Consider the following 19,995-nt stretch of genomic DNA (forward strand, 5'->3'; position numbering starts at 1 on the left):
TTCTGCAATGAGGAGTGTGTGCTTTGATCAGAAGCAGGCAGTCTACGCCAAAGACTGGGACTAATGTGAGGTGATGGAAGTGCCTAATGTATTTGGAGGCACCTACAACAGGGGTGTGTTTTCCACGAGAGCCGCATACATAACAATTGAATCATAGTGGGACTCTTTGATATGTTTTCTACAAAACCCAAAACCAGTGAAATTGGCATGTTAGGTAAATGGTAAATAAAAACAGAATACAATGATTTGCTAACCCTTTTCAACCTATATTCAATTGAATAGACTGCAAAGACAATATACCGCATTTTTCGGACTGTAAGTCGCAGTTTTTTTCATAGTTTGGCCCGGGGTGTGACTTATACTCAGGAGCGACTTATGTGTGAATTTATGAACACATTAGCGTAAAATATCAAATAATATTATTTAGCTCATTCACGTAAGAGACTAGACGTATAAGATTTCATGGGATTTAGCGATTAGGAGTGACAGATTGTTTGGTAAACGTATAGCATGTTCTATATGTTATAGTTATTTGAATGACTCTTACCATAATATGTTACGTTAACATACCAGGCACTTTCTCAGTTGGTTATTTATGCCTCATATAACGTACACTCATACATACATTCAGCCTGTTGTTCACTATTCTTTATTTATTTTAAATTGCCTTTCTAATGTCTATTCTTGGTATTGGATTTTATCAAATACATTTCCCCAAAAAATGCAATTTATACTCCAGTGCAACTTATAATATGTTTTTGTCCTTCTTTATTATGCATTTTCGGCCGGTGCGACTTATACTCCGGAGCGACTTATACTCCGAAAAATACGGTACTTGACGTTCGAACTGGAAAACTTTATTTTTTCTGTGTGTAAAGGATATCACCACATGAGCTCAGGAACACTTCAGCAAACCACTGTCAGTAACTACAGTTTGTCGCTACATCTGTAAGTGCAAGTTAAAACTACTATGCAAAGCGAAAGCCATTCATCAACAACACCCAGAATTGCCACCGGCTTAGCTGGGCCCGAGCTCTTCTAAAATGGACTGATGGACCTGCTCAGTGGCCTTGTGGTTAGAGTGTCCGCCCTGAGATCGGTAGGTCGTGAGTTCCAACCCCGGCCGAGTCATACCAAAGACTATAAAAATGGGACCCATTACCTCCCTGCTTGGCACTCAGCATCAAGGGTTGGAATTGGGGGTTATATCACCAAAATGATTCCCGGGCGCGGCAACCGCTGCTGCTCACTGCTCCCCTCACCTCCCAGGGGGTGAACAAGGAGATGGGTCAAATGCAGAGGACAAATTTCACCACAACTAGTGTGCGTGTGACAATCATTGGTACTTTAATTTTAACTTTAAATGACTGATGCAAAGTGGAAAAGTGTTTTGTGGTCTGACGAGTCCACATTTCAAATTGTTTTTGGAAACTGTGGACCTTGTGTCCTCCGGACCAAAGAGGAAAAGAACCATCCAGATTGTTAGTGTTAGGTACGACTAGGGGGAAGGAGACAGCACGACACAGGTAGTCTCGCTCAATGGGTTTTATTAAGCTTTTGATGTATACGTGGAGTGTGTATGCTACTATGTGTGGGCATGTGGGATTATGTGTCGAAACTAACCAGATAGTATTGACCAGAGGTTGTTGGAAGTGTGTGTTGGTTGTAGAAGCAAACAAGTCCTAAGGGGCTGGGCAAAAGGTGTCTGTGATCCAAGCGAGGTGTGTGGGGCTGGAGATAGACGTCCTGAGGTCCGGGTCCAAAAGCGGGGTAGTCGAGGATCGAGGAAGGCAGTCAGGGTCCAGGAGGAGATCCAGAGAAGTGAGGCGCACGGCTCACTTCTAAGGTAACGGGGACAACTGCAGGAACAGGAAAACGACAGGGACACGTCAGAACAAGGAGCGATAGAACAAGGAGAGCAGACACAGGAGAGGAGCCAGAGACGCAAAGCTTACTGAATCAGGACTACGTTCTGGCGTAGAGTAGTCTGCAGAGTGAGCCTTTATGCTGCTGTTCCTCATCAAGTCCAGGTTCGCTGATTGCAGATTGCCTCCGGCTGTGGAGGCACGTGGCCGCGGTCTGCGCGGCACGTGCGGGGTGTGTCCTGCGGTGCTCACCGCGGAGCCACGGAGGTAGTTAAAAAGGTCCTTGGTGGCAAGTCTACAAAACACATGTAGACTGGTTGAATCCATGAGATCCGCCTGGAGTTCCTTGAGGCTCTGGATGCTGTGGGGCTGTCTTGGTTACCAAGATTCTGCAACATTGCGTGGACATCGGGGGTGTTGCCTCTGGATTGGCAGACCGGGGTGGTGGTTCTTCTATTTAAGAAGGGGAACCGGAGGGTATGTTCCAACTATTGTGGGATCACACTCCTTAGCCTCCATGGTAAGGTCTAGTCAGGTGTACTAGAGAGGAGGTTACGCCGGATAGTCAAACCTTGGATTCAGGAGGGGCAGTGTGGTTTTCGTTCTAGTTGTGGAACTATGCACCAGCTCTATACTCTTGGCATGATCCTCGTGGGATAATGGGAGTTTGCTCAACCAGTCTACATGTGTTTTGTAGACTTGGAGAAGGCATTCGACCGTTTCCCTCGGGAGGGTTCAGGGGGTATGGGGTATCGGACTGCCTGTTTGTGGCGGTCCATTCCCTGTATGATTGGTGTCAGAGCTTGGACCTGTTTCCAGTGAAGGTTGAACTCTGCCAGGGCTGCCCTTTGTCACCGGTCTTTTCATAACTTTTATGGACAGAATTTCTAGACACAGTCAGGGTGTTGAGGGGATCCGGTTTGGTGGCTGCAGGGTTAGGCCTCTGCTTTTTGCAGATGATGTGGTCCTGCTGGTTTCATCTGACCTTTAGCTTCAGCTTTCACTGGATCAATTTGCAGCCGAGTGTGAAGCAACCGGGATGAGAATCAGCACCTCCAAGTCCGAGTCCATGGTTCTTGCCCGGATAAGGGTGGAGTGCCATCTCCAGGTTGGGGAAGAGATCTTTCCCCAAGTGGAGGAGTTCAAGTACCTCAGAGTCTTGTTCACAAGTGAGATCGACAGGCGGATGGATCGGTGCGGCGTCTGCAGTGATGCGGACCCTGTATCGGTCCGTCGTGGTGAAGAAGGAGCTGAGCCGGAAGGAAAAGCTCTCAATTTACCGGTTGATCTACGTCCCTATCCTCACCTGTGGTCATGAGCTTTGGGTTATAACCGAAAGGACAAGATTACGGGTGCAAGCGGCCGAAATGAGTTTCCTCCGTCGCGTGGTGGGGCTCTCCCTTAGAGATAGGGTGAGACGCCCTGTCATTTAAGAGGAGCTCAAAGTAAAGCCGCTGTTCATCCACATGGAGACGAGCCAGGTGAGGTGGTTCGGGCATCTTGTCAGGATGCCCCACAAATGCCTTCCTGGGGAGGTGTTTAGGGCACGTCCGATAGGCGTCCAAGGGGAAGACCCAGGACTCTTTGGGGGGACTATGTCTCCGAGCTGGCCTGGGAAGGCCTCAGGATCCCCCGGCAGGAGCTGAACGAAGTAGCTGGGGAGAAGGAAGTCTGGGCTTCTTTGCTTAGGCTTAAGATGGGTGGATGGATTGTTCCTAAATGTGCATAAGTTCCCTATTCCACCCAAGCCAGAGCCTAACAAACATGTCGCACAAAAATTTGCTAAATAGGCTTCATTTTTACCTGGAAAAGATGCGCAAGGGACCACTCTTACTGGCGCCCACTCTGTCAAACAGTATGTTAGTTACAAAAGCAGAGTAGGACAGAAACAAAACCTTCAAGGCCCAGAGGGCTCGGAAGAAGGATAAACAACGACAAACTCAGCCTGCATCGATTTTCACCTGCAGTAAGTGCAGAAGAGGCTGTTATTCGAAAATTGGACTGTTTAGTCACTCTTGAAGGTACAAATAGTCCAGAAAGCAAAGATGGAACAGTCAAATCAGTCAATAGTGCAAAATAATTAAACAAAAGCAAACTACTATTGGCTCTTATTTCCTGAGTTTGCAGACAATAAAAAATGTTTGTGTTGAAAACATATATCGATCTAATGTTGTAAATTTGATATTATACAGATTATATACTTGGTATTAGGGCTGGGCGATATGGCCTTTTATTAATATCTCGATATTTTCAGACCATGTCACGATACACGATATATACTGTATCTCCATATTTTGCCTTAGCCTTGAATGAACACTTGATGCATAAAATCACACCAGGATGATGATTCTATGTGTCTACATTAAAACATTCTTGTTCATACTGCATTAATAAATGCTAATTTTAAACTTTCATGCAGAGAGGGAAATTACAACTAAGTCAATTTAGCAAAGGTGTATTTATTAAACAGTTATTAAACAGTGGCACAAACATTCATGTCATTTTAAAACAGAAAGTGCAAGATTGTCAGAGACATTTTAAAACAAGCTATTGGTGCACTTTTGTGCATGATGTCACTAAGATGACATATCAAAACAACACTAAAGTGCACTTTTTGTACAGAACGCCACTACAATATTTTAAAACAAATAGAGTGCACTTTTGTACATGATGTCACACAAGATATTTCAAAAACTGTCAAATAAAAATTAGCCGCATAATAGGATATCAAATAGTGTATGTCCTTCGCTATGTGGTAAGTTACTGCGGACGTTATCTCTTGTTTTTGACTATTTTTTGCATACAGTGTTGATGTGGAAATGGAAGACGCCAGGCTCAATTGGGTCAGTGCTGGTTGCTTCGGCGTTTTGTTGGGTGAGGCACCAGCCGAGATGTTGACTAGCGGGTGACTTTTCAAATGATGCTACACATTAGTAGTGCTGCTACTTTTTGTAGCAACATTTTTGCCACATACTTTACATATTACGGTTGTCTGTTCAACATCTTCCCGCTTGAAGCCAAACCACCGCCAGACGAAGGACCTTGTGCTGTTTTTCTTGGGAATTAATTCTTCCTCCATTTGTTACCAGATTGGCACCTTCTCTCTCTCATATTACCACTCGCACCGCTCGGCTTGCACCATCTGCCACTGCTAACGTTACCTATTCCGCTACCTCTCTGCTCGACGAGGGCGTATGACGTTGCACGCGCGACATTATGTGACGTATGTAAGAAGGTGCGCTTGTTTCATGTCTCTGTGAGAAGGAGAGACAAGAAAGAGTGAGAAAAGCCTGTAGTGTAATGCCCGCAGGTAAAAGCAACTGCGTGCATATTCAATTGAATGCACTACAAAGACAAGATATTTTATGTTCAAACTCATAAACTTTATTTATTTTTTGCAAATAATAATTAACTTAGAATTTCATGGCTGCAACACGTGCCAAAGTAGTTGGGAAAGGGCATGTTCACCACTGTGTTACATGGCCTTTCCTTTTAACAACACTCAGTAAACTTTTGGGAACTGAGGAGACACATTTTTTAAGCTTCTCAGGTGGAATTATTTCCCATTCTTGCTTGATGTACAGCTTAAGTTGTTCAACAGTCCGGGGGTCTCCGTTGTGGTATTTTAGGCTTCATAATGCACCACACATTTTCAATGGGAGACAGGTCTGGACTACAGGCAGGCCAGTCTAGTACCCGCACTCTTTTACTATGAAGCCACGCTGATGTAACACGTGGCTTGGCATTGTCTTGCTGAAATAAGCAGGGGCGTCCATGGTAACGTTGCTTGGATGGCAACATATGTTGCTCCAAAACCTGTATGTACCTTTCAGCATTAATGGCGCCTTCACAGATGTGTAAGTTACCCAAGTCTTGGGCACTAATACACCCCCATACCATCACAGATGCTGGCTTTTCAACTTTGCGCCTATAACAATCCGGATGGTTATTTTCCTCTTTGGTCCGGAGGACACAACGTCCACAGTTTCCAAAAACAATTTGAAATGTGGACTCGTCAGACCACAGAACACTTTTCCACTTTGTATCAGTCCATTTTAGATGAGCTCAGGCCCAGCGAAGCCGACGGCCTTTCTGGGTGTTGTTGATAAACGGTTTTCGCCTTGCATAGGAGAGTTTTAACTTGCACTTACAGATGTAGCGACCAACTGTAGTTACTGACAGTGAGTTTCTGAAGTGTTCCTGAGCCCATGTGGTGATATCCTTTACACACTGATCTCGCTTGTTGTTGCTGTACAGCCTGAGGGATCGAAGGTCACAGGCTTAGCTGCTTACGTGCAGTGATTTCTCCAGATTCTCTGAACCCTTTGATGATATTACGGACCGTAGATGGTGAAATCCCTAAATTCCTTGCAATAGCTGGTTGAGAAAGGTTTTTCTTAAACTGTTCAACAATTTGCTCACGCATTTGTTGACAAAGTGGTGACCCTCGCCCCATCCTTGTTTGTGAAAGACTGAGCATTTCATGGAATCTACTTTTATACCCAATCATGGCACTCACCTGTTCCCGATTTGCCTGTTCACCTGTGGGATGTTCCAAATAAGTGTTTGATGAGCATTCCTCAACTTTATCAGTATTTATTGCCACCTTTCCCAAATTCTTTGAAACGTGTTGCTGGCATCAAATTCTAAAGTTAATGATTATTTGCAAAAAAAAAAAAATGTTTATCAGTTTGAACATCAAATATGTTGTCTTTGTAGCATATTCAACTGAATATGGGTTGAAATGATTCGCGAATCATTGTATTCCGTTTATATTTACATCTAACACAATTTCCCAACTCATATGGAAACGGGGTTTGTATATCGATCTTCCCACCCCTGTTTACATTCACAAGTTCTGGCTTAGCGGTTAGCGACGCCTTTTTTGTATCATATGGTTTGTAGTGTAGCATGTTTAGCTATTTCTTGTCCTCTAGTCCACCAGTGATAATCATACGTGTGAGAAACAGTACATCTGCCATTTGGAGGCGTGGATTAGTGATTTAGAAGCAGCATTGTGAAGGGACAATAGTAGGGGTGTGGGAAAAAAATCGATTCGAATTCAAATCGCTATTCTCACGTTGTACGATTCAGTATCGATTCTCATTTTTCAAAAATCGATTTCCTTTTTTTTAATTTTTTGTGTTTATTTTGTATTTATTTATTTATTTAAAAAAAAAAATTTAGTAATCAATCCAACAAAACAATACACAGCAATACCATAACAAAGCAATCCAAATCCAAAACCAAACCCGACCCAGCAACACTCAGAACTGCAATAAACAGAGCAATTGAGAGGAGACACAAACACGACACAGAACAATCCAAAAGTAGTGAAACAAAAATGAATATTATCAATAACCGTATCAATGTTAGTAACAATTTCAACATAGCAGTGATTAAAAATCCCTCATTGACATTATCATTAGACATTTATAAAAAAAAGAACAATAGTGTCACAGTGGCTTACACTTGCATCACATCTCATAAGCTTGACAACACACTGTGTCCAATATTTTCACAAAGATAAAATAAGTCATATTTTTGGTTCATTTAATAGTTAAAACAAATTTACATTATTGCAATAAGTTGATAAAACATTGTCCTTTACAATTATAAAAGCTTTTTACAAAAATCTACTATTCTGCTTGCATGTCAGCAGACTGGGGTAAATTCTGCTGAAATGCTATGTATTGAATGAATAGAGAATCGCTTTGAATCGGAAAAATATTGTTTTTGAATCGAGAATCGCGTTGAATCGAAAAAAAACATTTATAATCGAATCGTGACCCCAAGAATCGATATTGAATTGAATCGTGGGACACCCAAAGATTCGCAGCCCTAGACAATAGCCACCAGCTGCTAGCCAGGACGCCATTTTGCACTGACGACGTCTTCGTCCGCTTGTTGGTGTTAAATTTGCGGCACAGAGCTCAAATGTGTCATATCAACATATGACGGTATGATCAAAACTCGATTGTCAGCAAACTGTATATAATTTATATTGTGTCTATCGCACCACCTTATTTTCGACAAAGTTTTTCCAATGGTTAAAGTTCAGTCGTATATTTTGCGTGTCTGCGAAATAGAGTGCCACTCCCCAAACACAAACAAAGTTCAAAGGTGGCATTTGTGTGGCTCTCCCATCCTCCGTCTATGTCCTATGTGTCAAAGTCAAGGCCCGCGGGCCAGATCCAGCCTGCGAATGAATGATCTATGGCCCCCTGGAGGATATTTGACTAGTATTATAACCGGCCCGCAGGCCACAGCCGCCTGCTGCTGTTTTGCACGCACCAATACTCCATCAGTGTTGGCACTAGATATTTTCAAAATGGGGTCCCAGGGACCCCATCATGTCATAAAACTGGGGTCCCACAGTACATTTTTGGGGTACCACTTTTTTGTAACCGTTTTGAAAACAAATGATAAATGTATGCATTATCCTGTTGTATCTCACATTTTATATTGTGTTTTGGAAAAAGGTTGTCATAAACGTTACTTAAGTAATTTTAAAAAATATGTAAATTTATTCAGTTATAAACATTCATTTACTTTCTTCTTCATGGATCTAAACTTTACCGCTGCTAGTATTTGTTTAAATATTTTTATTGTAATATTTTCAGAATGTGTTTGTTCTATTTTTGGCCAAAGCAAGACAAAGAAAATAATCTGAAGTTGTCCTTATTTTTTAGTTTTAATGCCATGATTTTAGTAGTCCGGCCCGCGTGTGTACAGGTTTTCCTTTATGTGGCCCCTGAGCTAAAATGAGTTTGACACCCTTGTCAAACAAATTTTTTTTAGTAGAAATGCTGTTAAATGTTCATTTATCCCTTTCATTAATCATTTATTTATATTTTGCAGTTTTCTGCATGCAAAATTAGAAGTATTCCCTAAATATGTGTTTCGTGTTCTTATGTTTGGGGGTCTGGACAAGATGAATTGGATTTAAAAAGATGTTAGGGTAAAAATTGCTTAGGTTTTGTACAATTTGGTCTTCATTTGACCTTTTGGAAAAGAATACTGACAAAAACCATGGTGTCACTCTGATGTATTTTAAACAAAGGTATCGTAATTTTCACAACACAAAAGAAGCTGCAGACCGAAAATCCTATCTTTATTTTGCACATCCCTTGTCTCAGTGGATTGCTCACATTCTAATTTCAGTAAAACATGGTTCGTCTGTATGAGCACTTGGCTTATTAAAAAAAAAAAACAGGCAGTTTGACCGATTTCTAGCAAACGAGAGGACCCAGCGGGTCGCTCAGAAAGCTTTTAATAGCATGCTGCGAAGTCACAGTGCAGCAAGCTGACGTCTGCTTCGCCCGCTTAAATCTCAGGGAAGCATTTACACCATTTTTTTTTTTCCCACGTCACCTCGGAAGCAACCCTGGCACTTCTCGCACTGTGCTGTTGAAGGAGTCAAGTGCCAAAAGACACAATAACGTTAGTCTGTTTACGACACATGCATGCATGGCAGTCTAAGGCATTTAGAGCCATTCTTAATAACAACAATAATGATGAATAGCATCTTTAAAGGGGAACATTATCACCAGACCTATGTAAGCGTCAATATATACCTTGATGTTGCAGAAAAAAGACCATATATTTTTTTAACCGATTTCCGAACTCTAAATGGGTGAATTTTGGCGAATTAAACGCCTTTCTAATATTCGCTCTCGGAGCGATGACGTCACGTTGTGATGTCACATCGGGAAGCAATCCGCCATTTTCTCAAACACCGAGTCAAATCAGCTCTGTTATTTTCCGTTTATTCGACTGTTTTCCGTACCTTGGAGACATCATGCCTCGTCGGTGTGTTGTCGGAGGGTGTAACAACACGAACAGGGACGGATTCAAGTTGCACCAGTGGCCCAAAGATGCGAAAGTGGCAAGAAATTGGACATTTGTTCGGCACACTTTACAGATGAAAGCTATGCTATGACAGAGATGGCAAGAATGTGTGGATATCCTGCGACACTCAAAGCAGATGCATTTCCAACGATAAAGTCAAAGAAATCTGCCGCCAGACCCCCATTGAATCTGCCGGAGTGTGTGAGCAATTCAGGGACAAAGGACCTCGGTAGCACGGCAAGCAATGGCGGCAGTTTGTTCCCGCAGACGAGCGAGCTAAACCCCCTGGATGTCTTGGCTCACACCGTCAAGAGAAGAATATCGACCCTAGCTTCCCTGGCCTGCTGACATGAGGGTATGTCTACAGAATATATTAATTGATGAAAATTGGGCTGTCTGCACACTCAAAGTGCATGTTGTTGCCAAATGTATTTCATATGCTGTAAACCTAGTTCATAGTTGTTAGTTTCCTTTAATGCCAAACAAACACATACCAATCGTTGGTTAGAAGGCGATCGCCGAATTCGTCCTCGCTTTCTCCCGTGTCGCTGGCTGTCGTGTCGTTTTCGTCGGTTTCGCTTGCATACGGTTCAAACCGATATGGCTCAATAGCTTCAGTTTCTTCTTCAATTTCGTTTTCGCTACCTGCCTCCACACTACAACCATCCGTTTCAATACATTCGTAATCTGTTGAATCGCTTAAGCCGCTGAAATCCGAGTCTGAATCCGAGCTAATGTCGCTATAGCTTGCTGTTCTTTCCGCCATGTTTGTTTGTGTTGGCTTCACTATGTGACGTCACAGGAAAATGGAAGGGTGGTTAAAATCAGGCACTTTGAAGCTTTTTTTAGGGATATTGCGTGATGGGTAAAATTTTGAAAAAAACTTCGAAAAATATAATAAGCCACTGGGAACTGATTTTTAATGGTTTTAACCCTTCTGAAATTGTGATAATGTTCCCCTTTAACTAGTGCCATTATCTGTATTATATTAACTTTCATTGATCATTTTTGACATGATCTTGCTTTATGGTTAATGTTATCCTTCAAGATTTGACTTATTTTTGTACACTGAATCTTTTATTCTCTTTAATTATGTTTTCAAGCACACGTTTACATCATCCTGGCACTATCAGCAGTAAAAGGTTTCATGCTATGTGAAACCCTGTGGGCTGTATAGGGTTAGGGGGTTAGAACTATAAGAATGTCCGGATCAACATTTTTGGCCTCTGATCTCGATCCGATTTCCAGTCCCGATCCCATACTTAGTCAATAGATAACAGATATGAGAATATTTTATAGTGAGTAACTAAAGTAAACACAATAACACATTTATACAACAAAAACTTTTTTTTTTTTACAAGTTTTCATCCAATCGGAACCATTCCAGGATCAAAACATTTGGCTCGACACAGAATCGTGAGCTCCCGCAAAAAATGTAAAAAAAAATTTTTCCCCCAAATTTACCAGAATTTCTGGTTTTCCGGTTCATTCTGCCCATTGAAAATGAATCAGCCATTTTTCGAACTTGCATTTGTCATCCGATTTGAACCGTGAACACACTCTACTCACCTTGGACAATCAAACTAATTTTTTTCCAAATCCAAAAAAATTCCAGGAATTCCCACAATTCCAGTTTTTTTCCCAAGCCAAATTTTCACCTCGTCCTAGAAAATTTTCACAGTCCACATTTTTCAACCGTTTTTGCCCATTCCACATTCAAAACATTCCTCTTAGTTGGGACAACAAACGTTAACTTTTTTTTTCATACCAATTCCCGGATTTCCCAAAATTCCAGGAATTCCGAAATACCAATTCAAATTAAAACTGTTACTATGTCAGCATTTTTCAACCGTTTCTAAAAATTCCAACACCAACCCATTCATTTTATCTATGGCAAATGTGGTATTATCTATATTTTCTATATTTTCTATATTTCGGGACGGCGTGGCGCAGTGGGAGAGTGGCCGTGCGCAACCCGAGGGTCCCTGGTTCAATCCCCACCTAGCACCAACCTCGTCATGTCCGTTGTGTCCTGAGCAAGACACTTCACCCTTGCTCCTGATGGGTGCTGGTTAGCGCCTTGCATGGCAGCTCCCGCCATCAGTGTGTGAATGTGTGTGTGAATGGGTAAATGTGGAAGTAGTGTCAAAGCGCTTTGAGTACCTTGAAGGTAGAAAAGCGCTATACAAGTACAACCCATTTATCATTTATTTATCATTTATTTTCAAAAATTCTCATTTTTTTCCGAAATTCACAAATTTTCTAGGAAATTCCCATTGAATGGACGTATTCATAGTTCTACAATGCCCAAAATTTTGCGCCATTTTTTTTACCTAATTCTAACCTTTCAACCATCGTCACACACGACTCTTCCGATATGCCGAATGCAAAACATTTTTTTTCCTTTCCCAAAATTCCCTGTTTTCCCAGAATTCCTGGTAATTTTCTCCCTATTGACAATAAATTGGCAATGAACAATCTACTGCATATCCCACATTTCTCATCCGATTTGAACCGTTCCACCATTCACACACTCCACTCATCTTGGACAATCAAACTACAAATTTTCAAGTTCAAAAAAATTCCAGGAATTCCCACAATACCCGTTTTTTCCCCCAACCCCTATTTTCACCTCTTCCTAGAAAGTTTTCACAGTCCACATTTTCAACCGTTTTTGACCATTCCACATTCAAAACATTCCACTTAGTTGGGACAACAAACGTTAACTTTTTTTTTTCATACTAATTCCCGGATTTCCCCAAATTTCAGGAATTCCCGAAACACCAATTCAAATTAAAACAGTTACTACGTCAACATTTTTCAACCGTTTCTAAAAATTCTAACACCAACCCATTCATTTTATCTATGGCAAATGTGGTATTATCTATATTTTCAAAAATTCTCATTTTTTTCCCAAATTCACAAATTTTCTAGGAAATTCCCATTCACCTAAATGGAAGTATTCATAGTTTTACAATGCCCAACATTTTGCGCCATTTTTTACCTAATTCTAACCTTTCAACCATAGTCACACACGACTCTTGCGATATGCTGAATGCAAAACATGTTTTTCCTTTCCCCAAATTCCCTTTTTTCCCGGAATTCCTGATAATTTTCTCCCTATTGACAATAAATTGGCAATATACAATCTACTGCATATCCCACATTTCTCATCCGATTTGAACCGTTCCACCATTCACACACTCCACTCATCTTGGACAATCAAACTACAAATTTTCAAGTTCAAAAAAATTCCAGGAATTCCCGTTTTTTCCCCAAGCCCTATTTTCACAGTCCACATTTTTCAACCGTTTTTGACCATTCCACATTCAAAACATTCCTCTTAGTTGGGACAACAAACGTTAACTTTTATTTTTCATACAAATTCCCGGATTTCCCAAAATTCCAGGAATTCCGAAATACCAATTCAAATTAAAACTGTTACTATGTCAACATTTTTCAACCATTTTGAAAAATTCCAATGGCAATTGTGGTATTATCTATATTTTCAATAATTCTCGGTTTTCCCGAAATCCCCAAATTTCTCGGAAATTCCCATTCAAACGAATAGACGTATTCATAGTTCTACAATGCCCAAAATTCTCAAAATGTTGTGCCATATTTTACCCAATTCTAGCCTTTTAACCATCGTCACACACGACTCTTCCAATATGCTGAACGCAAAACATGTTTTTCCTTTCCCAAAATTCCCTGTTTTCACAGAATTTCTGGTCATTTTCTCTGCACTAGTTCAATATTTAGAACCGTCTGTATTATTTTATTCAACAAACATAAATAGTGATGCCCTAATCAACATTGTTGGCCTCAGATCTGATCCGATTTTGAGTCTTCTTTGACAGAAGATTATAGAATTGAAAATGTTTTATAGTGCGTAACTAAAGTAAACACAATAACACATTTTTAATGAAGCTTACAGCATCTTAATAAATTTAGAATTTGCTAGTATTGTTGTAAATCAGATGCTGTATTACAATATTTTTAACAACATAAAGCGGCTCATGCATAATATATGAACAAAACCAAAACTACTTTTGGCTCACATTTAAATCATTTAAGTTTTGCCCTCGGAGCCTTTCTTTATCCAGAGACCTTCCCTTGAGTTTGTAAACAATAAGAAAAACGACCCCAAAAAGTATTTTGTAATAATAACAAAAGTATCGATTTAATCACTTTCGTGCGTTTATATACTGATACTATACTAGATATCGATCGTAACCCTACTACTTTAGATCAAAAGGGGAACATTATCACAATTTCAGAAGTGTTAAAACCATTAAAAATCAGTTCCCAGTGGCTTATTTTATTTTTTGAAGTTTTTTTCAAAATTTTACCCATCACGCAATATCCCTAAAAAAAGCTTCAAAGTGCCTGATTTTAACCATCGTTATATACACCCGTCCATTTTCCTGTGACGTCACACAGTGATGCCAATACAAACAAACAGCAAGGTATAGCAACATTAGCTCGGATTCAGACTCGGATTTCAGCGGCTTAACACTGTCTGATAAGATAATTACTAACAACTATGAACTAGGTTTACAGCATATGAAATACATTTGGCAACAACATGTACTTTGAGAGTGCAGACAGCCCATTTCAGGCGCGCTAAGAACATATATTTTTCCACGATTTCAGCACTCAGGTTAACCATACCTAAATAGACACAAAATACTGCATTACACAAGACTACCCGAATGTACTCGAATGATTGAAAAAAATAAATGTTTTTAAGCTAAATTATTGGTAAACACAGTTTATGTATAATAATTTACGTAAAACCGCGAGTAATGAATAAAGTTTTCATCAATTAATATATTCTGTAGACATACCCTCATCCGCTCTCTTTTCCTGAAAGCTGATCTGTCCAGTTTTGGAGTTGATGTCAGCAGGCCAGGGAAGCTAGGGTCGATATTCTTCTCTTGATCATCTTCGGTGGCATAAGGGACGGTGTGAGCCAAGACATCCAGGGGGTTTAGCTTGCTCGTCTGCGGGAACAAACTGCCGCCATTGCTTGCCGTGCTACGGAGGTTCGTTGTCCCTGAATTGCTCACACACTCCGGCAGATTCAATGGAGGGTCTGGCGGCAGATTTCTTTGACCTCATCGTTGGAAATGCATCTGCTTTGAGTGTCGCAGGATATCTACACATTCTTGCCATCTCTGTCGTAGCATAGCTTTCGTCGGTAAAGTGTGCGGAACAAACGACTGACCATTTCGTCGGCTTTCCCCACACCCTCGTATTTTGAACAAATTTCGTCCAATTTCTTGCCACTTTCGCATCTTTGGGCCACTGGTGCAACTTGAATCCGTCCCTGTTCGTGTTGTTACACCCTCCGACAACACACCGACGAAAATGAGAAAATGGCGGATTGCTTCCCGATGTGACGTCACGTTATGACGTCATCGCTCCGAGAGCGAATAATAGAAAGGCGTTTAATTCGCCAAAATTCACCCATTTAGAATTCGGAAATTGGTTGAAAAAATATATGGTCTTTTTTCTGCAACATCAAGGTATATATTGACGCTTACATAGGTCTGGTGATAATGTTCCCCTTTAAAGCTTTAGCGGTTAGCTTCTTGTGTCGTCCTGCTCTGTGTGCGTAGCATGCTTAGCCCCTCGTTTTCCTCTAGTCCACCAGTGATAATGGTACGTGAAAAAAAAGTATTTTATTTTCCACAATCTTAGAAGTGGCTTCGCACTGTGGATAGAAAATTCTCAAATTTAGCAATTCATGCAACTCCTGTGTGTGTGTAAAAAGGGATATGGAAATGTAATTGTGTCTCCTTGAGCGTGCATCCCTATTAAAGGAATCTTTTGTGTGAGAACAAGCAGCCAAGTAAACACTGGGACACTGCTGCGGTAAAGAAATAAGTTAAAGAGACATCTCTAGTACCGGTATTTAATGGCTGCATTGAACCCTTTTTGCACTGCACATCCTTTCAAATCTGGTCTTCAACTTTGATATTGTTGCTCTTAACTCTTGCTCTATGTTAAGCTGGGATCTGTGCTTTGCGTGTAATTGCAGCAACAGTAAAAAAACAACAACAACCAATCTCACAGAGATAGGACGTTTTAAAGTGTAGTAGGATGGCATTAAACACACATTAGCATTTCCTCATTTCCTGCTGTAGTTTTCCAAGTGATTTCCAAGGCTATGTAAAGTATGTGTCGTTACTTGTTTTCCTTGCCTCTGACGATGACTCCTAACTCCAAACCTCTCCATTATTCTGCCTCTGTTAGCTCTTTACTCATGGGTTTGGACTCTTTTGAACGCTAACAAGCTGAGTTTTTATCCCCAGCAGGCAGAGTGTGGCTAAGTGGTACTGACACTGATGGATAGAAGTATGTATACGCTGAAAATAAGGGCATTTTTTGTGCCTTGAAAATAGAAATAATGATATGGACTGGAAAAGCTAATAGAAACATAGCTGCGGTTCTCACCTAATCCTAAAGTATTTCAAATTTGACAATGATGCTACAAAAAGGGAGTATGTTACAGTTATGATCAGGCGTTCAAAAAGAGATTCAATTGGAAACCCTTGGTCAAAGTCTTTACTAACTCTATGCATACTAAACTCCTGAGGCTGCATCTTGTCTTGCAACACATTTTTGTCATGATTGTTTATGAAATAAAGACAGAACATACACTTCAAAGGCATAAAGCTGATGGGCCATTAATGCATAGTCCACCTTTGATTGATTGATTGATTGATTGATTGATTGAAACAATTATTAGTAGATTGCACAGTACAGTACATATTCCGTACAATTGACCACTAAATGGTAACACCCGAATAAGTTTTTCAACTTGTTTAAGTCGGGGTCCACGTTAATCAAGTCATTGTAAACCTTTTGTTTGTTTGTTGCGTACAAACCAAAAGCCCCTCCCGTCAACCAGTTTTTTGGTGCTTATACGATTTCTATATATATATATACTATTCAATGTGTCAGTCATCGATAAGATTGGATGCAGTTGGTCTAAGGTGGTAGAAGAGAGGCCGGTACTTTTTCCGCAGAGAAGTTAATTAGCTGTTGTGCTACATCAGAGCGGTAAACGGTTTTGTATTAGGTCGAGAGAGTTGTCAGTCGATAGTTCACAGTTCAGCGAAAAAGCTAATGAGGTCTAATGAGTTCAGGCTCACTGAATTTGCCATTAATAATATGTGGAGAGTAAGCACATCTGTTGAGAATGATGACAGTGTGCAGCAGTCGTTAGTGTGTTTTTATGGATGTAAGGTTTGTTGTGGACTATTTTACATTAACTGGATCACTGTCAATCAGTATATGTCCATGCACGAAATTTGTCCGATTTCTCAAATAGTTTGTCTCTAAATACGCTTCCTACAGCCCATGGAAACGCCTTAATCCAGGGGTATCCAAACTTTTTCCACTGAGGGCCGCACACTGAAAAATCAAAGCACGCGGGGGCCATTTTGATATTTTTTCATTTTCAAAACCAATACAATATACCCTTTTTTTTTTTTTTACCTTTGGGGCTCCCTCAAGTTAAGTCCTTATTATTTTTTTTATTTTTTTTAGCAAAGACAGTTGTTTCTTAATTCCACTAAAATTATTGGGGATCCAAAAATGCTCCACTCATAAAAAGGTCAAGCTTTTTTTTTTCTTTTTTTTTTTCATTCAACACTTAAATCTCTATCTGTCATGACTTGGTCCTGACTGTTTGCTTTTCCGGAATGCAACGGAAAGTTGGCTCGGGCGAAACGGGAATGTGAGTACATGATTTATTTAATATATCAAAAAAACGACGAAAAGCGCGCACAGTGGCGGAGAAGAAACTATGAAACCAAAAGACTATAGCAAAAAAAATTACAAACGAAAAGCGCGCACAGTGGCAGAGAACAAACTATGAAACCAAAACTTGCACGTGGGCAAAAAACTAAGGACATGAACAAAAGTCGCTAACTGTGGCATGAATCGAAAAAACTTACTTGGACAGGGCATGAAGTACGCAGAGGTAAACAGAGTGTGACAGGGGTATGATGTCGCCAGAAAGACAAACTGAAAACAATGAACTTAAATACTACAGACATGATTAACGAAAACAGGTGCGTGACTCAAAACGTGAAACAGGTGCGTGACGTGACAGGTGAAAACTAATGGGTTGCTATGGTGACAAACAAGAGTGCACAATGAGTCCAAATGTGGAACAGGTGAAACTAATGGGTAATCATGGAAACAAGACAAGGGAGTGAAAAGCCAGAAACTAAAGAGTCCAATAACTAAACAAAACATGACTAAAACAAAACATGATTACACAGACATGACACTATCAGCTTCAGATAATATATAGTGGAATTAGTTTAGTATATTTATAATAACAATCAATAGAATAATTAGTATAATTAGTTTTAGTATATAATTAGTATGTATTTTTTTTTATTTTTATATTTTTCATGTTTTTATGTTTGTTGTATTTATGTCCTTATTGTCCTTAAATCAGTCAATAATTCATAGCAACATTGATTTTGATTCATTATTATTTATTGAGAAATAATAAAATAAATTGTGTTATTAGAGTCACCAATGCAACTTTTTCTCGTTGCATTTCACCTATTTGCTCTTTTATTCCACTTTTTAATGTTTAAAAAAAAAAAAGTTTTAGTATTTTTAGAATGACGTGCTGCGGGCCGGTAAAACATTAGCTGCGGGCCGCAAATGACCCCCGGGCCACATTTTGGACACCACTGCCTTAATCCAATCATGTTCGGTTTTTGAAAAAGTCGGACTAACACACCTGGGTTATGTGATTAGAAACCAGATCTCTCGAGGGGGTGTGTGCGGCCAGTGAGGACCCTTCGTATCGCGCGTGGGCCAGTTTCAACACGCGCGATACAACCGGGAAACGGATACCATTCAATAAAAACGTAGCAACAATTGTCATGAAGAGGAGACTGTTTATTTGCTGTGCAAGTTAAAATAACAAAATATTTTGAAAAGCATCGACTGAAAAAAAAGATTTATTGATTTTCGCGCACACATACACAGACACAAACACTTTCACAAAAATACACACACACGTACACAAACACACACACTCATTCACAGACACACAAAGGATCACAGTCAATAAAGGTGGATTGTTCCGTGCCGGATAATACCAAGCATTGCTGCTTCCCTACTGTTTACTACTGCGCAGTGACGTGCGGTGAGGTTCATGACTGGTGAGGCACTGACTTCATCACAGTCAGATTTACAAACATATGAACCCTAAAGAGTATCTTATTCACCATTTGATTGGCAGCAGTTAACGGGTTATGTTTAAAAGCTCATACCAGCATTCTTCCCTGCTTGGCACTCAGCATCAAGGGTTGGAATTGGGGGTTAAATCACCAAAAATTATTCCCGGGCGCGGCGCCGCTGCTGCCCACTGCTCCCCTCACCTCCCAGGGGGTGATCAAGGGATGGGTCAAATGCAGAGGACAAATTTCACCACACCTAGTGTGTGTGTGACAATCATTGGTACTTTAACTTAACTTTAACTTTACACATACAAACTGTAGCACACAAAAAAGCACATTTAATAAAAAAACGTTATTATGGTCTTACCTTTACTTATAAGTGCGGGAACAGTGGTGTTGGTGGAGTTGTGAATGAATGAAATATGAAATCCGTGCTGCAGTCTGCAGGTGTACCTAATGTTGTGTCCCTGCAGTCGTTCACGGCTCCTCCGGCGCGAGCAATGTTGTTTTTGCACTTTTTGGCTTCTTGTTAAGTGACTTTTTTTGGGTGGATTCGGTCTTGCACGTGGAGGGTTTGGGTGTGGGCTTTGGTTGGTGTGGCGCTCCCGTCGGGGGGTGCAGTCTGCGGCGAAGGTGCCTTAACCGGCACCAGGAGGCGGGGTTACGCGAGCCTCAACCAGTGCGTCTTCGCAGCAGTTTTATGATCGCTCAGCACAAGAAATACTTTACACACATACAGTTGTTGACAAAATACACTGTACATTATATACCTCAGCTAACTAAACTATGGAAATGTATAATATAATTCATATAGCAATACGGTCTCACTGCACAGCAGGCCAGCAGTTAGCCGAGTCCGCAATCCATGGTGAGGCACAATTGAGTGACGTGCCTCAACTGGCTGCTGATCACCGCACCGTCCCTTCTCAGTATTTGAACGGCAAATGTGAAAATTCAGCGATTTTGAATAAAAATTATCTAAAACTGGTGAAGTTAAATGGAAAATAACTTTATAGTATAATCACTGGATACATATAACAATTTAATAAATTTTTTTT

General features: G+C 40.5%; 1 protein-coding gene across 4 annotated transcripts in view; it reads left to right on the top strand.

Annotated features, from left to right (window-relative positions):
* esyt2b (extended synaptotagmin-like protein 2b) overlaps positions 1-19,995 on the top strand; it is a 93,933-nt gene that overhangs the window by 29,616 nt on the left and 44,322 nt on the right. The window lies entirely within an intron of this gene.

Source organism: Nerophis lumbriciformis, linkage group LG07, assembly GCF_033978685.3.
Source record: "Nerophis lumbriciformis linkage group LG07, RoL_Nlum_v2.1, whole genome shotgun sequence".
In the NCBI taxonomy this organism is placed as follows: domain Eukaryota; kingdom Metazoa; phylum Chordata; class Actinopteri; order Syngnathiformes; family Syngnathidae; genus Nerophis; species Nerophis lumbriciformis.